We start from the raw sequence: 22,244 nt of genomic DNA, 5'->3' as shown, positions 1-22,244 counted from the left end.
GACAGATTATATGATAAAGATATAATTTCCTGTTTCAATCTATTAACATATGATATATCATATTACTGTATGATAACATGTTATTACAGCTAAAACCCAAATTACCGATGTGGTTGCCCTATGATATGGCATTTGTGCAAGTAATATTTTGTTCGACACAGTTTCTCGTAGATACGACAATTGTCAAATATATATATATATATATATATATATCTATCTATCTATCTATCTATCTATATATATATATATTTCAATGATAAGACATTATTCTACCAATGATGTCTATTCTAGCCAAAGTTCATATCTAGAAATACTATAGTACATATGATATATTGTATGTGCCAGAATTTCATTTCTCTGCTGAATTGGTAAGAAGATCACGTGACAAAAAGAATGGCTGCGATTGGCTATCGATGTCAACATTAAATCTGGGTGAGAAAATGGCAGACGAGAGATGAACTTGTGCATATATTTGGCTAAACTACCGTTTTGACAGATGCCAGGGATTTTAGGATATACTTTAACCATGACACCATAAACAGGTAAGACGAGCTATAAAGTGAAAAATGCATAGGCAGCAAGTGCGAGGCCCGGTGTGTGCGGAGTGCGAGACGTTGAAACTGGCCCGCTTCGCGAATCCATGTTGGAATATCAGTCAGACCTTCCATCTAATTATACGTGTTGTTGGCAGATGAGAGCGTTAGAACATCTATATACATTGATATACACATACCGATAACGGATCTGCAGTTGCTTAGTCTGACGAAGCAGGGTACGGCTACCTCACGTCATTAAATGTGTCATATGTGCATGTTTCGCTTCAGCTGTTCAGTTTTGACGGTCCATCTTTTGAATGTCTCTCCGTCTCAGAACAGCAAGAGCTTCTCAAAATAAAATCATTACAAACATCGTGTGGTATAGTGACTGTCTACATTCGCCGAGATAGTAAGACGCGAAATAACTTAACAAGCCACATGCATTTCTGTAAAAGGGGTGTTACAATTAACTGCACAATTAATTATAACGGACAGCTAGATTTAGTTTATTAAATTACTATATAAGCACGACTGGACTGTAGGCCTAGATCAGGTAGACTACGCAGGGATGGTGCAATGCAAAGCCTTATCCTATTAATTGCACATATTATGATTTGTTGTGAGTATTCACTGATCTCTCCTTTTCAAAATAAACATTAAATTATATCAGTTGTATATTTGATCTACTTGTAATTTGTAGGTATCTTATACTATCTAAGCAAGCAGTTAGAGAGCAGTGGGATTATTTTTAAGTGAAAAAAATGACCCAACTAGCCTACTTAATGTATATTTTGCTGTTGTCTTTGGTTATGATGAGAGTAGTGACATACTGAAGTATACAATCATACATCTTTGGGAATTAATCAGTATTTCAGCTATTTCTCTAAAAAAGGAAGTAGTATTTCTGTTTGTTATTAGTAGGCCTACACATTAAGAAGCTAAGCTATTAGCATGATTAACTGTAGAGATATTTGTGCTATGTATATTACATTGTCTGTGGTCCTCACACATCTGTCAGACCAGTTAATGACATAATGTTGGTATGATTATCATGATAATTGATCACTGATCCACGTGAACGTGTTGTCTAGATCCAGCAAACACTGCCCACATGAGTACCATAGTAGTATACTGTATTCACCATATTAAATGCCCTGCACCAATTATTAGTATCAATATCAATTATACATGAGTTGATTTATATTTGGAATGGAAATATGGAAGCCAAAGATAACAAAGGTGGTATTTCATACCGCATGTTCATACCTTGTAATTAAAGCATATCTTAACATGCTTAAGGGTGACCAATTTTATACCAGTGAACTTTACCCTAGCCTGCTAGCCCAGGGCTAGTACAAATTCCTGTGGGCCAGTACAAGTTTTCAAATTTCCCCATTGTTTCAACATTACAAGGGCATTTTATCTTTACCCGGGCTAGTAAAGCTTTTCAGTTTTGTTCTAATCCTGGAAACCTTACTGGGTTCAGGCTTCTGTAAGAACAGTGTTTGAAATTATTGGGGGTCCTGGGGTTCATGAGGTCGTTGGTGGTATTTGAATCTCAGGACTCCCTAAATCTTTAACTCTTAACATGTGAGTTATGATAAGGACCCCTTGACTTGACGAGAAATGGCACACCAGTTACACAATTTGTTTATTGGTGTCTTCACAAGAGGCGTTTTACCATTTGGTGTGTGCTGCAGTGCACATGACATGCTATGTCGTGACTGAATTGTGTGCTGCTGTTAGCATGCACCTGTGATTAGGGTGGGTCTATTAGATATTGAATTAAACATATTTTTCCTTATAAATTGGTATGTAGGCAGCTTTCCTTTATCACGGGTCATCATGTGTAACTGAAAATAGTCCAGGTCATGAACATGATCAACAAACAATAGTTTTTAGTTATTATTCCCAGAGCAAATATCATATACTCTGCAGGCAACTGTTTACATTGGTTTATGGCTGTTAACGCTGATGCAGTGATTTACAGTGATGTTATTCATAGAGAAGCAGAATATGCACTACATTTATTGCTTGTGCTGGTTATTTTTCACAATGGATAAAGTCACACTGCATATATAAAGTGAATTTTCATATGTAAATCTTTTGATACGTCACTTATGTAGTGTTAAGCAGACCTATAACCAAGAACAGTCTTTCTCATTGTATTTAATGATGGGGGGCATGGGTGGCCCAGCCGTCTAAGGCACCACAATTTGCTGTGCAGAATTGCATCCCTTGGGCACGCCAGAAACCTATGATTGTGGGTTTTGATTCCGGTTCACCTTGATTATCTTCCTAGGTTTGTCAGCACTATATCCGTGCATGTGGGTTTCGCCAAAGTGGTCAATGTCTAAGACCTGCATCACTTCAGGTTTTCCTCCCACATTAAGCTGGCACCCCGTGATATAACTGAAATACTGTTCAAAACAGTGTTAAAGTTAACCCCGACTCACTCACTCTCATTCTATGCCACTAGCATCATGATCATTTCAGAGGTCCAGATAAATTTTTGAGCAATTGAGTTTTTACTTGAAGGTTTCTATTTTAATTTGGTTATTACATTTTTCATTGGGTAAGCAATATTTTTCACTCATCTATTCATCATTTTATTGTTTTTTTTCCAAAATGAGTAAGCATTTTTAGATTTTAAAAAATTGAAATAATGTTTTAGATGTATATTGTTTGTTGTTTAACATTTCTTTGTTTGTCAGCACCTTACCTGTGCTCATGGGTTTCACCAAAGTGGTAAACATTCGACACCTGCATAACTTTGGGCTTTCCTCCCACATTAAGCTGACACACCGTGATATAACTGGAATACTGTTAAAAGTGACTTTAAGCCCAACTTACTCACTCTTGGTATTATGTCTTTACAATATATCTAGATCAGCGCATCCTCACACCCTAAATGTTCTTTTACTTCATAAAGGTGAGCTTCTGTACCTATGATATCCTGGTTTGATGTTTGTGTATGTGTACATGATATATTTCATCAGAGAGATGTTATTTGATCCCACCTTTTCTCCACTCTATCAACACCTCATTGCTCTTGTATGTCCATACATTCGTTATCAGTTGATCTATGTATTTCACCTGTGGCAAACATTTATTAGTTGTATATCTGTTTGAAACGTCAATATAGCCTCAGGGAAGATTATCTGATTTTCAAAAGAATTAATAACTATTTCTATTGTAAACAATGGTTACATAAAATAGGATACTGTCTTAACCATTGTTAGCTATCGATGTGCTAGATTCTGTAAAGTATACTATTCACTGACAGATGGAGTATTGTCATATGAAAGAATAGGGTGATCTTTTATCTCTTTTAAGTGGTATGTATTGAACAGATTTTCATTTTACTTTCCAGACAATGCAGTTACCCTTCCTTGAAGTTGTGTTGGTATTATGAGTACATGCTTAGCTAAAGCATGTATGCAATACTTGTATAGATTGTGCTACCATTGCCAAAGAGTCCAATGAACTGAAGTCTTGTTTCACATTCTAGACTTTTTGTCTACAGTATTTGATGACATTTGATGATGTTTTACCCATGTGGAGAATCAAACCCGGGCATTTGTGTGACAAGCAAACGCTTTTAAGACAAGGCCATGATGGCTGGCTACCCAACAGCCCTAGACATTTGATGGTTTATAAATACTAAAATATTGCATGTATCACTGACTGTAATGGAGACATAATGGGCTTGAGGCATCAACATGATCAAACTTGGATGTTTATTTTGTAAAATTTTAAATTGAATAAAATATAATTTATGAATGTTAAAAAGATTTTCTCAGAAAATAAGACTTGTAAAGCTGAAACTTTGTGCGAATATGTCATCATAGGCAATCAACAATTTTGCAAAGACATTACAATATAGGGACTGAGTTGAACTTATCTTTATGTTTATCAGTACAATAACAATGTCTGCAGCTGGTGTGTTGCATAACATTTTCATATACGTCATGTGAGCCTGTAGGGGTATTTTCTTGTATGGCCACTGGTCAACCTATTATATTGATAATAGTTCACGAAGTGTGACAATGTGTGCAGATGGATACTGCTGTCAAAGGTAATGTTACAATATTTAACCACTTGTCCAAAGTTTGTTTGTTTGTTTGTTGTTTAATACCACACTCAGCAATATTCCAGCTATATGACGGTAGTCCGTAAATAATCGAGTCTAGACCAGACAATCCAGTGATTGACAGCATGAACATTGATCCACGCAATTGGGATACGATGACATGCATCAACCAAGTCAGCAAGCCTGACCAACCTGATCCTGTTCATCGCATCTTATGAAAAGAATAGTGGCCATTTACGGCAAGCATGGGTTGCTGAATACCCTGGGTCTTCACAGGTCTTGTCCAAAGTAATTAGATGTGCTGAAGGATGGATCTGTGTCTGTCCATGATTATAGGAAGTCTCCAGGGTACAAATTTAGATTTACTAGAATTAACTTCTCTCAGGTGATTGCAGGGTTTATCAAAGTATACATTTTGTCTTCCTTTCGTAGGCAGTTTTTTAATTATCAGATAATTAGAGTTTAAGTTAATGGTAATTGAAAAACTTTCATAAGCCTGTGTGGTCAGGAATGATGTTGTTGATTTGAATATCATTAGAAACATGGAAACTGCCACCCTACTGATGTAATTAACAAGCAGAAACAGAATTACAAGAGCAATGTTGAATTGACCTCTGTAAGCTGGTATGAGAATCTCTGATGAAAGTGACATTATTTTTGTGTTTTGCATGACCCTCATGTCAGAAATTGGGGTTGGATGGTAAGCCAGAATCATCAGTTTTGTCAAGATCAAGTGGGTTTGAGTGCTCAAGAATGTTTTTTGCGTCTGCAGCTGAGATCAGTTGATCAGGCAGTTACAGAAATAGCCTTGAACATTTGTAATGGTAATAATCAGGTGCTTGATAAATTGTTTAACAGTCAGGATTGTTGTTCAAATTTGAAAGATGCAAGTGGTAGTAATGTATTTTGGTTACATGATCATGATGTATATCTTGATGACCTGTAAGTAATAAAATTAAATCTGGACCAGGCAATAGCAGGTGTAGCATGAAATATGGCCTATTCTGTTATGTACACAGACTCAGTCTTCCCATTCCCTGTTTCAAGTGGCTCATATATATATGACCGGCACACAGCAGGGGATATTGTGTTTGCAGTGTTCAAAAGTTTCAACTATTTTTTCGTGTTGCTGTAACCATATGGTAACTGAATGATTTGACTTTGTAATGATTTTCATAATGAAACTCACATTGTTCATATAAAAATAGGTGTTTTTTGCTGATAAGGTATAATTTAACATGTTTTCTGAGGATCTATGTCTAAACTTGGTTGTCCATTTATTGTTATGATAGAATAACAGAAGGGATGGAAATTAACCAAGAATGTGTACTAGTGATGACATATAGTAGTACCCCCCAAAATGTTTGAACCTCTACTTATGAGCCTTTAACATTCCATAAGCTTTACCAAAGAAATGGCCCTGGCTACTGGGCTAGTAATAATTTCCATCATTTATGCATGTCTGTAGGGGAAACAAGAGAGTTTGTTGAGAAAAATAACAAAATTTATACTTTACTACTTCAATTTGTTTGCTGACACTTTTTATGCTGAAATTGCTTTGGGAAAATGCCATATAATATCCTGCAGGACTGCAGACAATAACTACTCTCCACACATAGTGGAAATTATATTCCTCACACTGGATTGAACATAGATATTAAGTGAGTGAGTATGGTTTTACGCCGCTTTTAGCAATATTACAGCAACATCACGGCAGGGGGCACCATAAATGGGCTTCATACATAGTACCCATGTCGGGAATCGAACCCGGGTCTTTGGCTTGATGAGCACACGCTTTAACCATTAGGCTACCCGATGCCCCTTAGATATTGAGTACAGAAAGCAGTTTTCTTGTGATGTATTGCAATAGTTTCAAACTGGTGATATCTATTCTTGACTACGCTGTGAAAAATATGTATTCACAATTTAAAAACTGATCGCAGAGAAATTTCTGAAATATCAAATGGACGGCCGATGTTGAATGGCAGTACTTCCCAAAGGCTTGGGAATGTTTTTGATCTTTCCAATGTTTTTCCCATTGAACTTTTGTTTGTTTGTTCTTTGACCATTTGTTGACGCCGCACTCAGCAATATTCCAGCTATATGACAGCTGTCTGTAAATAATCAAGTCTGGAACAGACAATCCAGTGATTGACATCATGAGCATCTTTCTACCCAATTGGGTTATGGGGACATGCATCAACAATGTCACCGAACCTGACCTCCCGATCACGTTAGACGCCTCTTACGACAAGCATCGTCGCCTTTAATGGCAAGCATGGGTTGTTGAGGACCAATTCTATCCCGGATGTTAATGGGTTCATTGAAGTGTAAGATAGACGATGATTTTGACAGAATCAGTGGTATAGCCTGTAATTGTCGTTCTTTTGTCGTATTAACCTTTGCGGCTGCATGATTTGAAAACACATTCCGACTGTCACTTTCCAGATCTGGTAAGCTACACTTTGATTGGTCAGATGAAAGGTTGTTCTAATGTAATGAGATGTCCTCAGATCTTTGTTCAGCAGGAGGAGAACTGAGATCTGATTTTAATGAGATTGTCGTTTAATGTAAAGTTCAGTATTAAGATTATATCAGGATCATTTGATGATAGTTAATGAGGTAGGTTTCCAACCATTGCAATATTCCAATATTTCACAGTAGGGGACTACAAGTGTCCTCTCTCTCACATGCACAAGCAAACACACTCATACATAGCTGTAATAGTGCAATAATCTTTAACATGACGTTAAACCCCATTTCACCGCACCTCGCCTCACCAAACGAACATTGTTGGTCTCATGTGATATGTTTTCTCAGGTGTCTAATAATACTACCACACAATAGCTACACATCTGCTGGCAATTGAATGGATGAAGATGATGAGACTTAATTGGTGTAAGTTACCATGGTTACAGGGTTAGTAGTTAAAATTGAGCGTTTCTTGGAGTCTCTTAGATACTATATAATTTTAATGTCCATAATCTAGATATGATTTTAATAATGTGTTCTTTCATATTCAGTAATATACACAGCAGCATAAGAAATTGGCACTTTATAATAGTCCTGTAGTCCTTGCCAAACTGCCCAATAGTTAAGGTATCATAAGGACTAGTAGAAATTTGCCATTTGTGAGGGTTTTGCTCTATCATTATTAGGACTAGTGGACTGAAAATGTTAGTATCTAATGCTGCAAAGTCCTTTGGCTCTCATTCTTAATTTCTTGCACAAAGCCACTTACACAAAGTCATCTTAGCGCTAAGACTATTGTAAGCCTTTGTTAAAGTATGGAAGCTACGATCATCTTAGTGCTAAGATCGCTTTGTGCTAAGGTTCTCTGGTCATGCTGGTGCTGAGGTTAGTGTTAGGTTCTTGTTATCAGCTCACATCCAGTTATGTTCCCTGAACCATTACTCTGAAATGTGCTGTGGACTAGATCATGTAGGTGGTTATAACTTGTGTTTCACTATAGGTATCGTTGACCTCGCCTGGCTCTTTCCATGCTAACTGAAGCTTGCTGAACCGAACATTATGATAAGATCACACTGTGTAAATATATTACTGCTCTCTGCAACATAAATTAGGACTTTTCCTGACATTCCTTGCTGTAAGCTATAATCAAGTGGGTGTACATAGTATACAAAAATCAAGATACACAAGTCAGAAGCTGAATATGGCTGTTGATTGCTATACCAGGGTATTTGCTGAAGGTAACTTGAACTAACCACTGCTAACTTCCAACACAAATTTGTCTCCAGTGACTTGGTTTTATGTTGCTTTGGACAGTATTTCAGTTATGTTGCTTTGGACAGTATTTCAGTTATGACATGCATGGCATGTATTTCAGTTATGTCATGGCATTTATTTCAGTTATGTCATGGCATGTATTTCAGTTATGTCATGGCATGTATTTCAGTTATATCATGGCATGTTTAAACTTGCCTTGACATCTCCTGATGTTCATTTCGTGAATATGGTGAAGTAGGATTTTGAAGCAAATAACAGTTCAACATTCAACATGATTTAAAACCTTCATTGCTCAGGGTTTTGAGGTCATGTGCTTTGTGCAAATGTTCAAGCATGACCATGTTCAGCTGTATGCAAAAATAACACCAGCTGCCTTATTAAATGTTTCCAGGGAAGAGAAAGCAGCCAAATAGAATTTGAAAAAAATACTCAAATATTGATTAAATATGGGCATTGTTCACTTTCAGGTGAGTTGGTGAGTGTCTGGAATTTTCTCTGCTGTCATGCCTATGAATGACTAAGTTCTTTCAATCTTATTAAGATCAGATCTTTTACCATGTTCACATCAATATGAATAACGGCACCTGTGTGTGTAACAATCAGCTGACTCCTTCATAGGAGGTTGCATTCAAGGAAAGAGAACTGATTCTACATACCAAGCATGTAAAACAAAAATCAATGGTTACTGATTTCGTGTTTATGATTTATATTTGTATGAGACAACTTAATGGAAAGGTCAGGCTCTGAGACTTGGTTGATTTCTAGCCATTGTGTTCTGACGGTGATGAGGGACATTGCTCCTAATATCCCTTGTCTGGGTGAAATGTTTACAAGCATGAGGTCCAATAATGAAAACCAACTTCCTTCCTTTTCTACTTGATTCAGTTGAGTCACAAGCCAAAGGTGTAAGCAAACAGATCATTTCCATTATGTGAATTTTATGTCTTAATTACCTCAGAAAGCTGCCCCAAACTCCTCCTCAGATGTGTCTGTAAGCCTGGTCTTATTACCCCAGATAGCTGCCAACACCTCCTCAGATTTGTCTGCAAGCCTTGTCTTACCGGTAAATACCCCAGATAGCTGGCAACACCTCCTCCTCAGATTTGTCTGCAAGCTAGGTCTTAATTACCTCAGATAGCTGCCAAAATCTCCTCCTCAGAGGTGTCAGCCAGGTCTTAATAAACCCAGAACATGTGGAGACCCCTAAACACTCAAATGTGTCTGCAAGCCAGTTCAACATTAACCCAGGACACTGTGACATAGTGATACAGGTAGCCTCAGATAAATCCCAAAGATGCCTACAAGCCATGTTTCAATTATTCCCTCAGACACTGTGACAGGTGCAACAGGTAGCTTCCTTCAAACCTTCAGATTTGTCTACAAGCCAGGGCTCAATTACTCCCTAGGACTGACATAATACTACAGGTAGCTTCCTTCAAACCTTCAGATGTGTCCACAAGACAGGTCTCAATTATTCCCTCAGACACTGTGACAGGTGCAACGGGTAGCTTCCTTCAAACCTTCAGATGTGTCTTACAAGTCAGGTCTCAATTACTCCCGAACACTGTGACATAATGCTACAGGTAGCCACCCTCAAACTCCTAGATGGCGGTAGCCTAGTGGTTAAAGCGTTTGCTCGTCACGCCAAAGACACAGGTTTGAATCCCGACATGGGTACAATGTGTGAAGCCCATTTCTGGTGTCCCCCACCGTGATATTGCTGGAATATTGCTAAAAGCGGCGTAAAACCTAACTCACTCACTCACTCACACAAACTCCTAGATGTGTCTACAAGCCAGGCCTCAATTACTCCTTCAGACACAGTGACATAATACTACAGGTAGCTTCCTTCAAACCTTCAGATGTGTCTACAAGCCAGGTCTCAATTACTCCCTCAGACACTGTGACACAATGCTACAGGTAACCTCCCCCAAACCTTCAAATGTGCTGCTGCTATTTATATTCTTCTTACGCTGGAGTGTTTATTGCTGCAGAATCATCTGCCCTATATCCAGAGGCATGTGGTGGCAGTGTAATTTATGCTGTAGTTGGAATATTCAGACCTAATGATCCTCTTGGGGAAAGGTAGTTTGGCATGCACTCAGTGACCTTGAGGCATGGAGGCAAGTGCAGGCAGTCTTCTGGGGAATGTTTATGAATAGTGGAATTTACTTGAGGTCACTTTGTACTGAATAGTACGGAGTAAAGAATGTGACACTGAAGGTTCTACATGGATGTTATTCATATACATGTAATAAGTAAATTTAGTTATTTGTATATTTCCGAAATCATAATTGCTTGCAACCACTTAGACATAACTAGCTTATAATAATTATATGGCCCTTCATAATGTACATGTTCATGTCTTATATGCAAGGAGCTGACCTATGTTTGGCAATATGTTTTATTCCGAAAACCCTTGTTGAATCTTGTTTTTTGTTTCTTCATTGTCATATATATTATATACATACTAGGGCTGCAACGAATGCACTATTAGGCAAATACGATTATTTGTTGTCTTCAGTGAAACAATAGCAACATAAATTATTTGACATGGTTTGTTAATTATAATAATATTATACATTTATATACTGCACTTATCCAGGTACTAGTATGTTCAAATGTGACAATGACCAGTGACCACAATACTGTCAAATTAATTATTATCATGATTTTAAGAGTGTGGTCTTTGAAGAAATCTATGCATATAATATGTTCTTACGGATATTTGTAGGTACAGGGTATGTAAATGAACATGATTGCATATTCATAATTATTCGATTCTAGTGGCCACGAATAACGAATTCAATTCATGAATCAATTCGACTCACCGAATATGCAAGTGAATCGTAAGAGCCCTAGTACATACACTGATATACTGGTATTCGAGAAAGCTTGCTCAAAATGTGTGATGTAAACTATCTCTCTTTGACTTTTGGCCTGATTGATATACGGTAATGAACACAGTAATGAACACTTGAGTCAGAATAGCTTTTTTGTCGTTAAGCTGTATGGGTTCGGGCTGTCCTATATTCACTAGTGGGCCTACTAAACCTTTTAGGTTAATTTCTACCTCTGCTGGGGGCCCAGGTAGTCCAGTCTAATGCACCACAATTTGCTGTGCAGACTTGCATACCTAATCGGGGGCATACCACAAACCTAAATCTAGGTCACTAATGTCAGCACCATACCTGTGAATGTGTTTTTCACCAAAGTGCTATTAAAACATCAAAAACCTGCATTACTTGGGGATTTCCTCACACATCAAGCTGACACGCTGTGATATACAGGTTTTCTTTCACCAAAGTGATTACATCTAAGACATACATCACTTCGGGCTTTCCTCCCACATAATTGTGAGATGGTGTGATGTACAGGGTTTAAAAAGATGCAGAATATGGCATCCAGTATACATACATATTGAGAATGGAAGGAAATAACTTACATTGCGAGAGTTTTGGGATGTCAAAAGTATGTCTGTTTGAATCATAATATTTATATCAAAACGTAGATTGCTTGTAACAGAACCAACATTTCCATTCTGCTAATAAATGTTCAGAGTGTCAGTGGTTGATTTTCTTCTTGAAATCCACATCTATTATAGACTAAAGCATGTACAATAATACAGCATCATTACGTTTTCTTTGAAATCAAGTGAAACTGCCACATATCACCACTCTAGGACCCTCATGTTCGTGCCTCTGCACCCAAACTCTATTTTGTTTCTTGTCTTTCACTGTTTTATGAGAAATAAAAGCCTTCTGATGATTCTGATTCTGGTATGGGCAAAGTAATTAAGGGATCAGGTAGTGTGACCTGGCTAGTTCTGTGTCATACCCGTGCTCAAAGTTCTGTCAACCATGATCAACAGCTGGCTCCCAAGTGGGCCAGACTTGATGATTTACAGGCTACTGTGGTGCAGCTGTAATATTGCTTACTGTAGTGTAATTAACACATGTTCATGTTACCCGTGAAGATCTGGGATAGAATAGGTCGTCAACAACCCATGCTTGCTGTAAAAGGCAACTATAATGCTTGTCATATGAGGCAACCAATGGGATCGGGTGGTCAGGTTCGCTGACTTGGTTGATGCATGTCATCCATCCCAATTGTGTGGATTGATGCTCATGATATCAATCACTGGATTATCTGGTCCGGACTCAATTATTTACAGACCGCCGTCATATAGCTGGAATATTGCTGAGTCTGGCATTAAACAACAAAACAACCAAACAAAACATGTTCATTTACTCTGTGACTCAACATTGTGTTCATGTTAAGTTCTCTGGGACTGTCTTTGTGGTTTTGTGGTAGAGCCTCTGCCTGGAGAGTGGAAGGCTAGTGGTTCAAACCCTGGACCTCTTTATGTCCAAAGTAGAGTGAATTTTGCACAGTAGTTATATCCTGTTCAATAGGATAGTTAGATGGAATCATATTAATATTAAAAATACCTTTTAGAAAAACTTGAAAGCTGTAACCAGGTTTAAGATTGGTTCATTTTCTAGGACATTGACTGATTGTCATCCCAAATATATTTTTCAAATTTTGTCATGATATAGAAGAATGTCCTCTCAAATGTTGATAAAATCATGAAAATGTCCTATTGCCGTTTGTCTCTAGAAAATCACTGACTCTAAATACAGATCATCACTCCTTAATACCATGATCATGATGATGAATAGGCATATTTGCATTTAACGCAATCTCCTTTCTCAGTAGTTTGATAATAAAAATGATATTAACAATTGAAATGAGAAACATATCTTGTAGAGCAGGGGCAATGTTAACCTGCTCTCATTTGTTCCCAGAGCTCTGACACTAATGGGCTTTGTGGAATTGTGCTTAAACAATGATAAATAGCACTTGCATATTTTCATTGGAGTGCAATCGATAATACATCATTTGCTGTTCATAGGAACTTTGAACCAAACAATAGTTTGAGCCCTTGATGTATTAGCATGCTTGAGGTAAGTATGAACAAAATGGGAAAATATATAGACAGACGGGCCAACTTTTAGGTATTGAAGTATGGTAGATGTAGATGAAATTCAGAGAAATATAGCGACAGACCAACGTGCAGGTAAGGAAGTATGGTATCTCTTGATCAAATCCTGGGAAATATAGAGACAGACCATCAGATCTGCAAGTCATGAAGTATAATACATCTAGATCAAATTCTGGGACATATAGAGACACAGACCAGTCATTTTGCAGGTAATGAAGTATTGAAAATATGTGAATTACATCATGCATGATTAATTGATATTGCATCACATTGTTGAGTGGTCGTAGATGATTCTGATGTAAGCATGGTAAGTGCTTCAGAGTGCCAGGGGAATGGGCCAGTGACATCTGAAAAAAACCTATGACCACTCATTTATGAGCAGTACAAGTTCTGTGGCCTGATATTTCTGACACCAGAAACTATTTTCTCAGGTAGTGGTTACATGACCCATTGAGATGGTCTGAGGGTCTGTAACAATGATTATAGTTATTACACGCAGAGAGAAATACATTCAGAGAAATACAAAACAGACAATGACACAATCATCCTCGTGTACTTGCTGACAATCAGCATGACAAGTACAGTGCATCATGAGTGTGCTGCATCCAGACATATTAAAATGTATGAACAGGGATTTATATAGGCATTCTCTGTATCTGATATTCAGCCCCATGCCTGTAACAAATGTTGGTACACTTTCTAAATTGAGTAAATTCTATTTAAATATGTTTTATACTATATGTTTTTTTTACATTTTTTTGCTGAAACAGTGAATGTGATCTTGAAACATGTCTGAATTTTAAGAAATTACTACTTTTATACACATTCCCAATCTAGGTCATCAAATGGTTTTTTTCCTCCAAAATTTGCCTGCCCATGTAACTTTCATCAAACCTTGATGAACTCAATGAGGAAGTACAATATATGTGTTTGTTTGCACTGTGTTGTAAGATAAGCATGATACGACACATGAGCTCACACACGCTTGGCACAGATGAAGATGGATGCTATGTAAAAGACTATCAGTTAATATTATACCAAAGTAAGACTGTATAATCTGTATGGCTATAAGGAACTGCTAGACATCCCTTGAATCATGTTAAGTTCATGTTCACTGCAAGCTGTTCTAACTTGGCATGGCTTAAAGTATGTGGCAGCCTGTAGCACGATTGTCACCAACTTAGCTACACATGCACTTTTTGTATAGTAGTCTTCAGTACCTATACTGACCACCTGATCCCGTTTGTGACCTCATATGACAACCATAGTTGCCTTTTACGGCAAGCATGGGTTGCTGAAGACCTTTTCTACCCCGGATCTTCACAGGTAGGCTCTTTATGAGCTGAGAGTTTCTACTCAGCTTCTGACTAATGGACAAAGTTGCAGACTGGGGCACATACACAGTAGTAGAAACTAACATTTTTAGTCCACTATCAAGACCCTTAAAAATTGCAAATTTTGACTTGTCCTAATGATACCTTAACTATTGGGCAGTTGGGCAAGGACTACAGGACTAGTGCCAATTTTTAATGCTGCCTACATCTATGACCCTCACTAATTTGAACTTCCTTCTCACATAAAGCTATCATGCTGTAAATATGACTGAAGTTACTGTTAACAGCAATGATAGAAGATAGGTTAAAACCTCAATTTTTCCCCAATGGAGAATGTGGGTGAGAATAGATCACCTGCAACCTATGCTTGTCGTACTAGGCAGATAAATAGATCAGGTAGTCAGGCTTTGTGAGTTGCTGTCATCATACCTTATGGCATGGAACATTTATGCATGTCACTATTATTATTTACAGACTGTCATCATATAGCTGGAATAATGCTGAGTGCAGCATAATACCAAGCACTCTCCATGCTCATTATTTTGTTTATTGAAATGTATTGGAGAAAACATTCTGCAACTGACACTTCTATGATTTATCATATTTTGGAATGTCATCATGAGATGGAGGGGTGGGGGGGGGGGGGAGTCTCCTTTCTTTGAATAGCACTGGTGCTGTCTATAATGGAGACTTGTACAGCAAACCACTGTATCATGTGTATTGGTCTGAATAACTTGTTGTGATGATGTTTAACTAGCAAGTAGTTTTATGTGTTTGTTTAAGTAAGTAGTTTAATGTTTTAAAATTTGTTTGTGCATATTTGAATTTAGAATAAAAACATCTTTTCAGCAAACTTGTAAAACTTAATCTTTTTAACTGTCATCAATCCATGCTAACAGTCATGATAACCATGATAACATTGTATAAATGTCATCTCTTTTATATGCAACATTTACCACAACCATGACAACTAATACATATATACCATGACTGTAATTAAATAGTAATAAATGGGCTTTGATGACCAAGAACAAATACCATGTCATGTGGAAGACTACACAGTGGAACAGAGTTGCAGTTTGTATTGATGTCTTCATCAGGAATGTGAAACACTAAGCATTTCTCAAAATTCAAAGGGGTTGGTGACCAGTGTATTGAATAACTCAAATATCAACCAGGCCTGGCAGACAGATATGTCTACATGTAATAATTCTGCAGCAAAGATCACTGGCAGTGTTCTGAATTCAAGATAATTGTCAATGAGTTCTTGTTATGACCCTGAAATTACTGTATTAATACTTTTATAAGCCTGGAATGATAGACCAATCATTCCAAATAAGTAATTATCTGAAGTAAGTTAGAAATAAATTTCTACCAAGCATGATAGGTGATTTGAATGAATTTCTAGTCCTCCTGAACAAAGTTTTACTGGCATGGTTGTGATTATGGGCTATTTGAACTCAGGTTTGTTACAATCTATCTTCCTCTTTATGGATCACAATTCTTCATATATGATGGCAATTCATCGATGGCAAGTTCAAATATCAATTGTTCACATGTACACAAAGGATTGTTTACATGGACATGCGACCTGTGAAGATCTGGGGTAGAATAGGTCTTCAGCAACCCATGCTTACCGTAAAGGAGACTATGCTTGTTGTAAGAGGCAACTTACAGGATCGGGTAGTCAGGCTCGCTGACTTAGTTGATACATGTCATCGTATCTCAATTGCGTGGATCGATGCTCAGAGCTCCAGATAACTTTTTGAGCAATTGAGTTTTTACTTGAAGATTTTCTATTTTTTTGGGTTATTACGTTTTACATTGGGTAAACAATATATTTTCACTCATCTATTCATCACTCTATTGGATTTTTCCCAAAATGTGTAAGCATTTTGAGATTTAAAAAAAAGAAAACAATATGTTTTAGATGTATATAGCGGTTCTAAATATAGACTTGACTCGGAAAGTAAATAAGCTTTTAATCGTGTTTCGGAGATTAGCTCCATTGTACGTTTGCTGAAATAGTTTCATTGGGTATTTACACCATGTACACTTGCTGTTTTCCATTTAATGCATACGTTTCTGTACGCAAGTTAATTGAAAGTAATTGGGTTTTGAATATTTTTGGGGCTTATTTTATGTAGCTTATCTGTAGCTCTGTCATGATGTCAATCACTGGATTGTCTGGTGCAGACTCGATTATTTACATACCGCCGTCATTTACCTGCAATATTGCTGAGTGCGGCGTTAAACAACAAACAAACAAACAAACAAACATAGACATGAAAATATATAAAATGCAGCTATGAACCTTTTTAATAGTTTTCGTTCCAAGTAGACTTTGTTTGAAAACATATCTGGCTAAGCTTGTTGAGCTGATATTATGTGTGTGTAAAGAGTAAAATGTGTTGAAATAACTTTCAGGACAAGTTCAGGCGAGTTGACTCAAATGGTTTCTTGCACACACCACTTCGGATTAACGTTCAAGTCCATTATGTACTTCTTGATATATGTGAAAAAAATTATTACATGTTCATTCACACACCTGTTATGATTGAGTGCAGGCTTCAGCCCTTGCAACATGTCAAATATTGACTGTCACCAATGAGAACAGTCTGAGCCTCTGTCTGACACTTCACCACTGCCAGGGAATCAGGTATGATGTCAGCTAAACACTTCAGCACATTGCTAATGACTTTACTACTGAAGACTTGATGAAATTGGAGTAGATGGATGTTGTGCATATGTGCAACAGTTTAAAAATAATTATTGATGCCACAAAAAAGCCAGTAATTTCACGCATAACTAGCCTCACTAATATCCCTTTTGTTCATTCTTCTGATATAAACATCAAACAGATGCTTTTGTCAAATGCAGCTTTGAAATTAATGAATACTTGAAGGTTCATATACATGATATATGGAATTTCTTTTGTTTCACCATATACATGCCGTATTTGGCACGTATTAAGAGCTCTTCTCCAATATTAAGAGCTCACTGACCACCTTCTGGATGAATTTTAAGTAATCTTCATGATGGTGATAGTCCATATTTTGTTAATTATATTACAATTTTTTTTTTTACAGAAAACAGCATTACAGAATGGGTATAGTCATAGTAATGCCTGAGAAATATTATTGAAAAAGTGTTTGTTTCATCTGCGTTTGAGCAAAGCTTGTTCACTACCGCTTGAGTTCTTGAAACAAACTTAACTTGTTCTGTTCTTGTTATGATAGGCACCTCCCTTTGTCAATTTTCTAAAAGGCTGGGGCTGTTATTTACAGTGAATACTGTACCTCTATTCTGGGGACTATTGGGTAGCCTAAGATCCCCAGGACCCCATGCTTGTTGTACGAGTTAAATAAAATGGGGTTTTAGTATACCGTATTTTCTTGAGTATAGTGCGCACCCATGTATAATGCGCACCCCCCTCTAGCGGGTTCAATATTTTGGAAAAAAAGAAATTTGAATATTATGGGCAGAAAAAAATTACACCGTACCCTTTCAGCAAAGTCAGGCAAACGAACGGGTGATGAGAAACTTCGTCAGTACAAATTCGAAATTTGAGATAAAAAATTACCGTTTAAATAGTATTTATTGTTCTGCTAGGCATTGTTTTATATCCAGGCATTAAGATTACCTGGTGTATTTTCCCGTAAACTAAGCCGGAAACAGCAATAAGCTCTACACACGTTTTCTTGGAATCGACCGGTGATTCGGTCAAGACACACCCAATGATATAACTTTATAGGATTTTTAATGCAAGGATCGGCAAAAATTGTATCTGAAACTATTTTTTTTATCAGGAACAATATATTCCATTATTTTCTTAATTATATGCAGCCTTTACTAAACATATTTAAAATAATAATAACCCTAAGCGAGCAGCTGATCGCTATTCCCGGGTATTATTTTTTACATAGAACCAGTCTGACCAGTCACCGTCAAGGCTCACAAGCACGTGATCGCGTGATCGCGAGAATTTCATGTTGACATAGAATCGTCAAACAAAAACAAATATGACTCTTAACGAGTTAAAGTATGTCATTTATGATATATGTATCCATTCTCTGTCAACTAAAAGTTCGTTTCACACACGATTTCGCCGAAATTAATAAAAACAATATTAAAAGGAATTTTGAATAAAATTAATGAAATAAGTTACGAACATAAGTCCAGATATAGAATCTACATAGAACACTTTTTATAGCCAGACAGTGATAATTACATGATTATTTTGCGTACTTCAGTATGGATTTGTTGACATGGTATTTCCGGTGTTACGTGCTCACGGTAATGTCTTTCCATGGGGGAAAAAACCCATCCAAACTCATAATTCGTGTATAATGCGCACCCCCTTCTACACAGCTGTGTTTTTTCGAAACAAAGTGCGCACCATACTCAAGAAAATACGGTAGCTGGAATACTGTGGACTGTACATTACATGTATGATGGTTTGACACTTTCGTATGCAAACCGTCACAATATCTAGAATTAGCCTTGGGGAATTAGCTCGGGATCGGGCACCACCTTCAAAGAAACCAAACAAAGTGTCTATGGCCAGCTCCTTTATTGGGGATTTCTCGACAGTCATTTCACATTTAAAATAAGAAATATTTTTACATATAAAGTACAAAGTCATATAGAACATTTACAGTTTCCATAAAAGAAGCAGTTATCACAATAGTGCGTGATATTAAACAATGATTATACATAAGAGTGTAAATGTCATGATATACAAATGTATCATGGGCTTATTGATAAAATAACCAATTACAAATAACAATATTAAAGTCAGTCTACAAAGATACCTGTGAACAAAGCTTACATGATCTTATGTGATACTTATTTTCAGCCACTCCTAATTATGATTACGCCTTGCTAAATGGGACTGCCATAAGGTATGTCTTATTTACGTATAAACCTAGTTAAACCCAATATCGGTATCGAATGTACGCAGATTTAAATATAAATAACAACATGCGTTGGCTGTACTTCTGAGCAAATATCATTCATTGTTTTATGCTGGTATATGTTATACTTGAAGGCCATATCTATAATTCATCTAAACTACCGGAGCAAACAAACTATATCTGATAGCATCCACATACACTGAGTTAACGGGCCCATTAACAAATGTCCATTCACATTACTGAATGGTATAATATATGGATACATGTACATTTTAGGCATTGCTCGTAACGTAGACATGTTTGCTGAAGCTGTGTTACAAATGTATTATGCTCAGCCCTATGTAAGTACAAGAGAGTTACCTATCTTATTTGTACATTGCTAACAGATTAGCTAAATGATTACATGGATATTATTACTGATTTTAGCTCTGGCTTAGTTGTGCTATTAGCATAAATATTTGTGATGTGAATACATCATATATTAGCTACAGAAATTAACGTTTTCTGCCAGGCTAGATCCATCAAATAACTCATATAAAAATTATTTAAAACAGTCTGGATTCTGTTTATGAACAAGTAATACATGTAATGTATGGTTCATCATAGAATCCTTACATTAAAAGATATGTACATACCTCGTGTGATATAAAAGGTCTGATCAAAGTGAAATAGTTCGTCTGCATTTACGCGACATTTTCACATATACAAAATAACTGAATCACACTAAAATATCAATAAGCAGATAAAAAACACAGCTTGCTACCACGACACCCGAATGTTAACATCTTATTTCCGACTCGGAACATGTTTGATATTCAATATATGCTATACTGTGGAGTTAATACTTAAACGATAGTTTTGTCTTAACCTAACGCACGTATATTTGACAGATAAGTCCGTTAAATAGATACAACTCACTTAATATATTTGCACTTATACACGGTCAATAACATAAGATTAAACACCTTTACAGCTGGTAATATTGCTCCATATACGATACAAATTATAAAACAATTTAACTTATAACTTTAGAGAAATAGTAAGGTGAACATGACTTACCTTCAAAGAAACCAAACAAAGTGTCTATGGCCAGCTCCTTTATTGGGGATTTCTCGACAGTGAGGTACCCCCGGGGCTAGCCAGTATATATACTCTAGACACCTTGAATGGTCACGAATTTACTGCATGTTCAATTATCAGCTTGATAAGAAAATTTGAGTTCGTGCGCCGAGAATAGGGATTAAGGCTTGCCTAAGAAGTTTGACCAAGTGATGTCCACATAAGTTGAATAATAATTGATGAAGTAGTCCGAAAATATTGATATGAGTTGGACGTATCAGCAAACGTGTGACAAGCGCTCATTGCGATAGAGGCTGAGACACGTACAGATAGATAATACTGACCATGCTCCAAGGATGTTATGTAATTTTCTAGATAGCTGCGACCTTCACATGTGAGACTGATTGAAAACAGCACCTTACATTTAACTTAATATAACACAATAAAGACTATTACCACAGTTAACTATTACATAAATATTGAGGAAAACATGACCAATTTTACAACTATGACAATACCCCTGGGCGTCGTGGAGCTTTTGTCCTCAAAAGCTTCAAGATTGAGAACGTACACAATATGACAATCAATCAAATAAACAAAACACAATATCAATCATGAAAAATGAATACACTAGCTGAAACAAATGATACATGATGCATTGCTCAAATATTGCTGCCCACACACTAAAATGATTGCACTGAGGTAGGTGGTTCAAGAATCGTATACAAATTATTGTGGACAAGTAGGAGGTAGGCGCTGAAAGGTTGCTTGAAGATCTTTTGGAGTTGACGGGCATTGAAGTACGAAATCCTAATGGTATTGGGAATAGTGATGGAGGTTTTAGTAAGCTGGTTAGTTACAATGAAGCCTGGCCAGTTAACAGAGAGGGTGGGGAAGAAGTAACCAGCAATGTGGAGGTTTTCCACAGTTAAGGGTGATTGAATATCCCAGTAAGAAGGACAGAGTGTCAGAGATATGACTGGGATTGCCACACATTCAGAACCTGATGTGAGTTCAAGAACTAGACCATTCCGAGGACCTGAACGCTGTTGATAGAGAAGAAGAAGAAGGATAGAAGCAATAGCTAAGGTTATAAGGCCTAGGAGAATAGAAACATGGTAGTCAGCAAGATCAGTAAGGACAAAGCTAGCTGTACCTGAATTGGGTGGAGTGTGATCATTATAATTAAGAGCAGGAGGTAACACAGCTTTAACAGGGCCAACACAGGTTACAAGTGTAAGTGCTGCTGAGAGTGTGCGGATTTTGAAGAACATACAACAAACCAGTATAATGGCGACACCTGAGACAGCAGCAGCTGTGACAGAAAGAACAGAACTAGTGTCAAGCCAGGAAGTTTGAATGGGAATTTGGCCATCTATAAGGGGTTCTGCAATTGTTTTGAAAATAGTTTCATCTTTCTTTGCACTTTCTGCAATGAGCTTCAAACTAAGATGAGCTTTATTGTCGTTAGCCAAAATAGTTGAATATTCATGTGAATATATGTTAAAATTTGGAATGGTAAAGTTAACATTTGTCTTAAAATGGGTATCTCCA

The 22,244-nt window shown here is 37.0% G+C and overlaps 1 protein-coding gene across 4 annotated transcripts in view; it reads left to right on the top strand.

Annotated features, from left to right (window-relative positions):
* Positions 1-439: 439 nt before the first annotated feature.
* LOC139444402 (1-phosphatidylinositol 4,5-bisphosphate phosphodiesterase beta-4-like) overlaps positions 440-22,244 on the top strand; it is a 108,500-nt gene continuing 86,695 nt past the window's right edge. For all 4 annotated transcript variants that reach the window (XM_071225373.1, XM_071225372.1, XM_071225370.1 and 1 more), the window contains exon 1: positions 440-542. The gene's annotated coding sequence lies outside the window, so the exon portion shown is untranslated. The remainder of the gene's footprint in view (positions 543-22,244) is intronic.

This window comes from Haliotis cracherodii, unplaced genomic scaffold, assembly GCF_022045235.1.
Source record: "Haliotis cracherodii isolate W230 unplaced genomic scaffold, xgHalCrac1.p SCAF_5, whole genome shotgun sequence".
Lineage (NCBI taxonomy): Eukaryota > Metazoa > Mollusca > Gastropoda > Lepetellida > Haliotidae > Haliotis > Haliotis cracherodii.
Note: the sequence above shows the minus strand (reverse complement) of the source record. Positions and strands in the feature narration are given on the sequence as shown.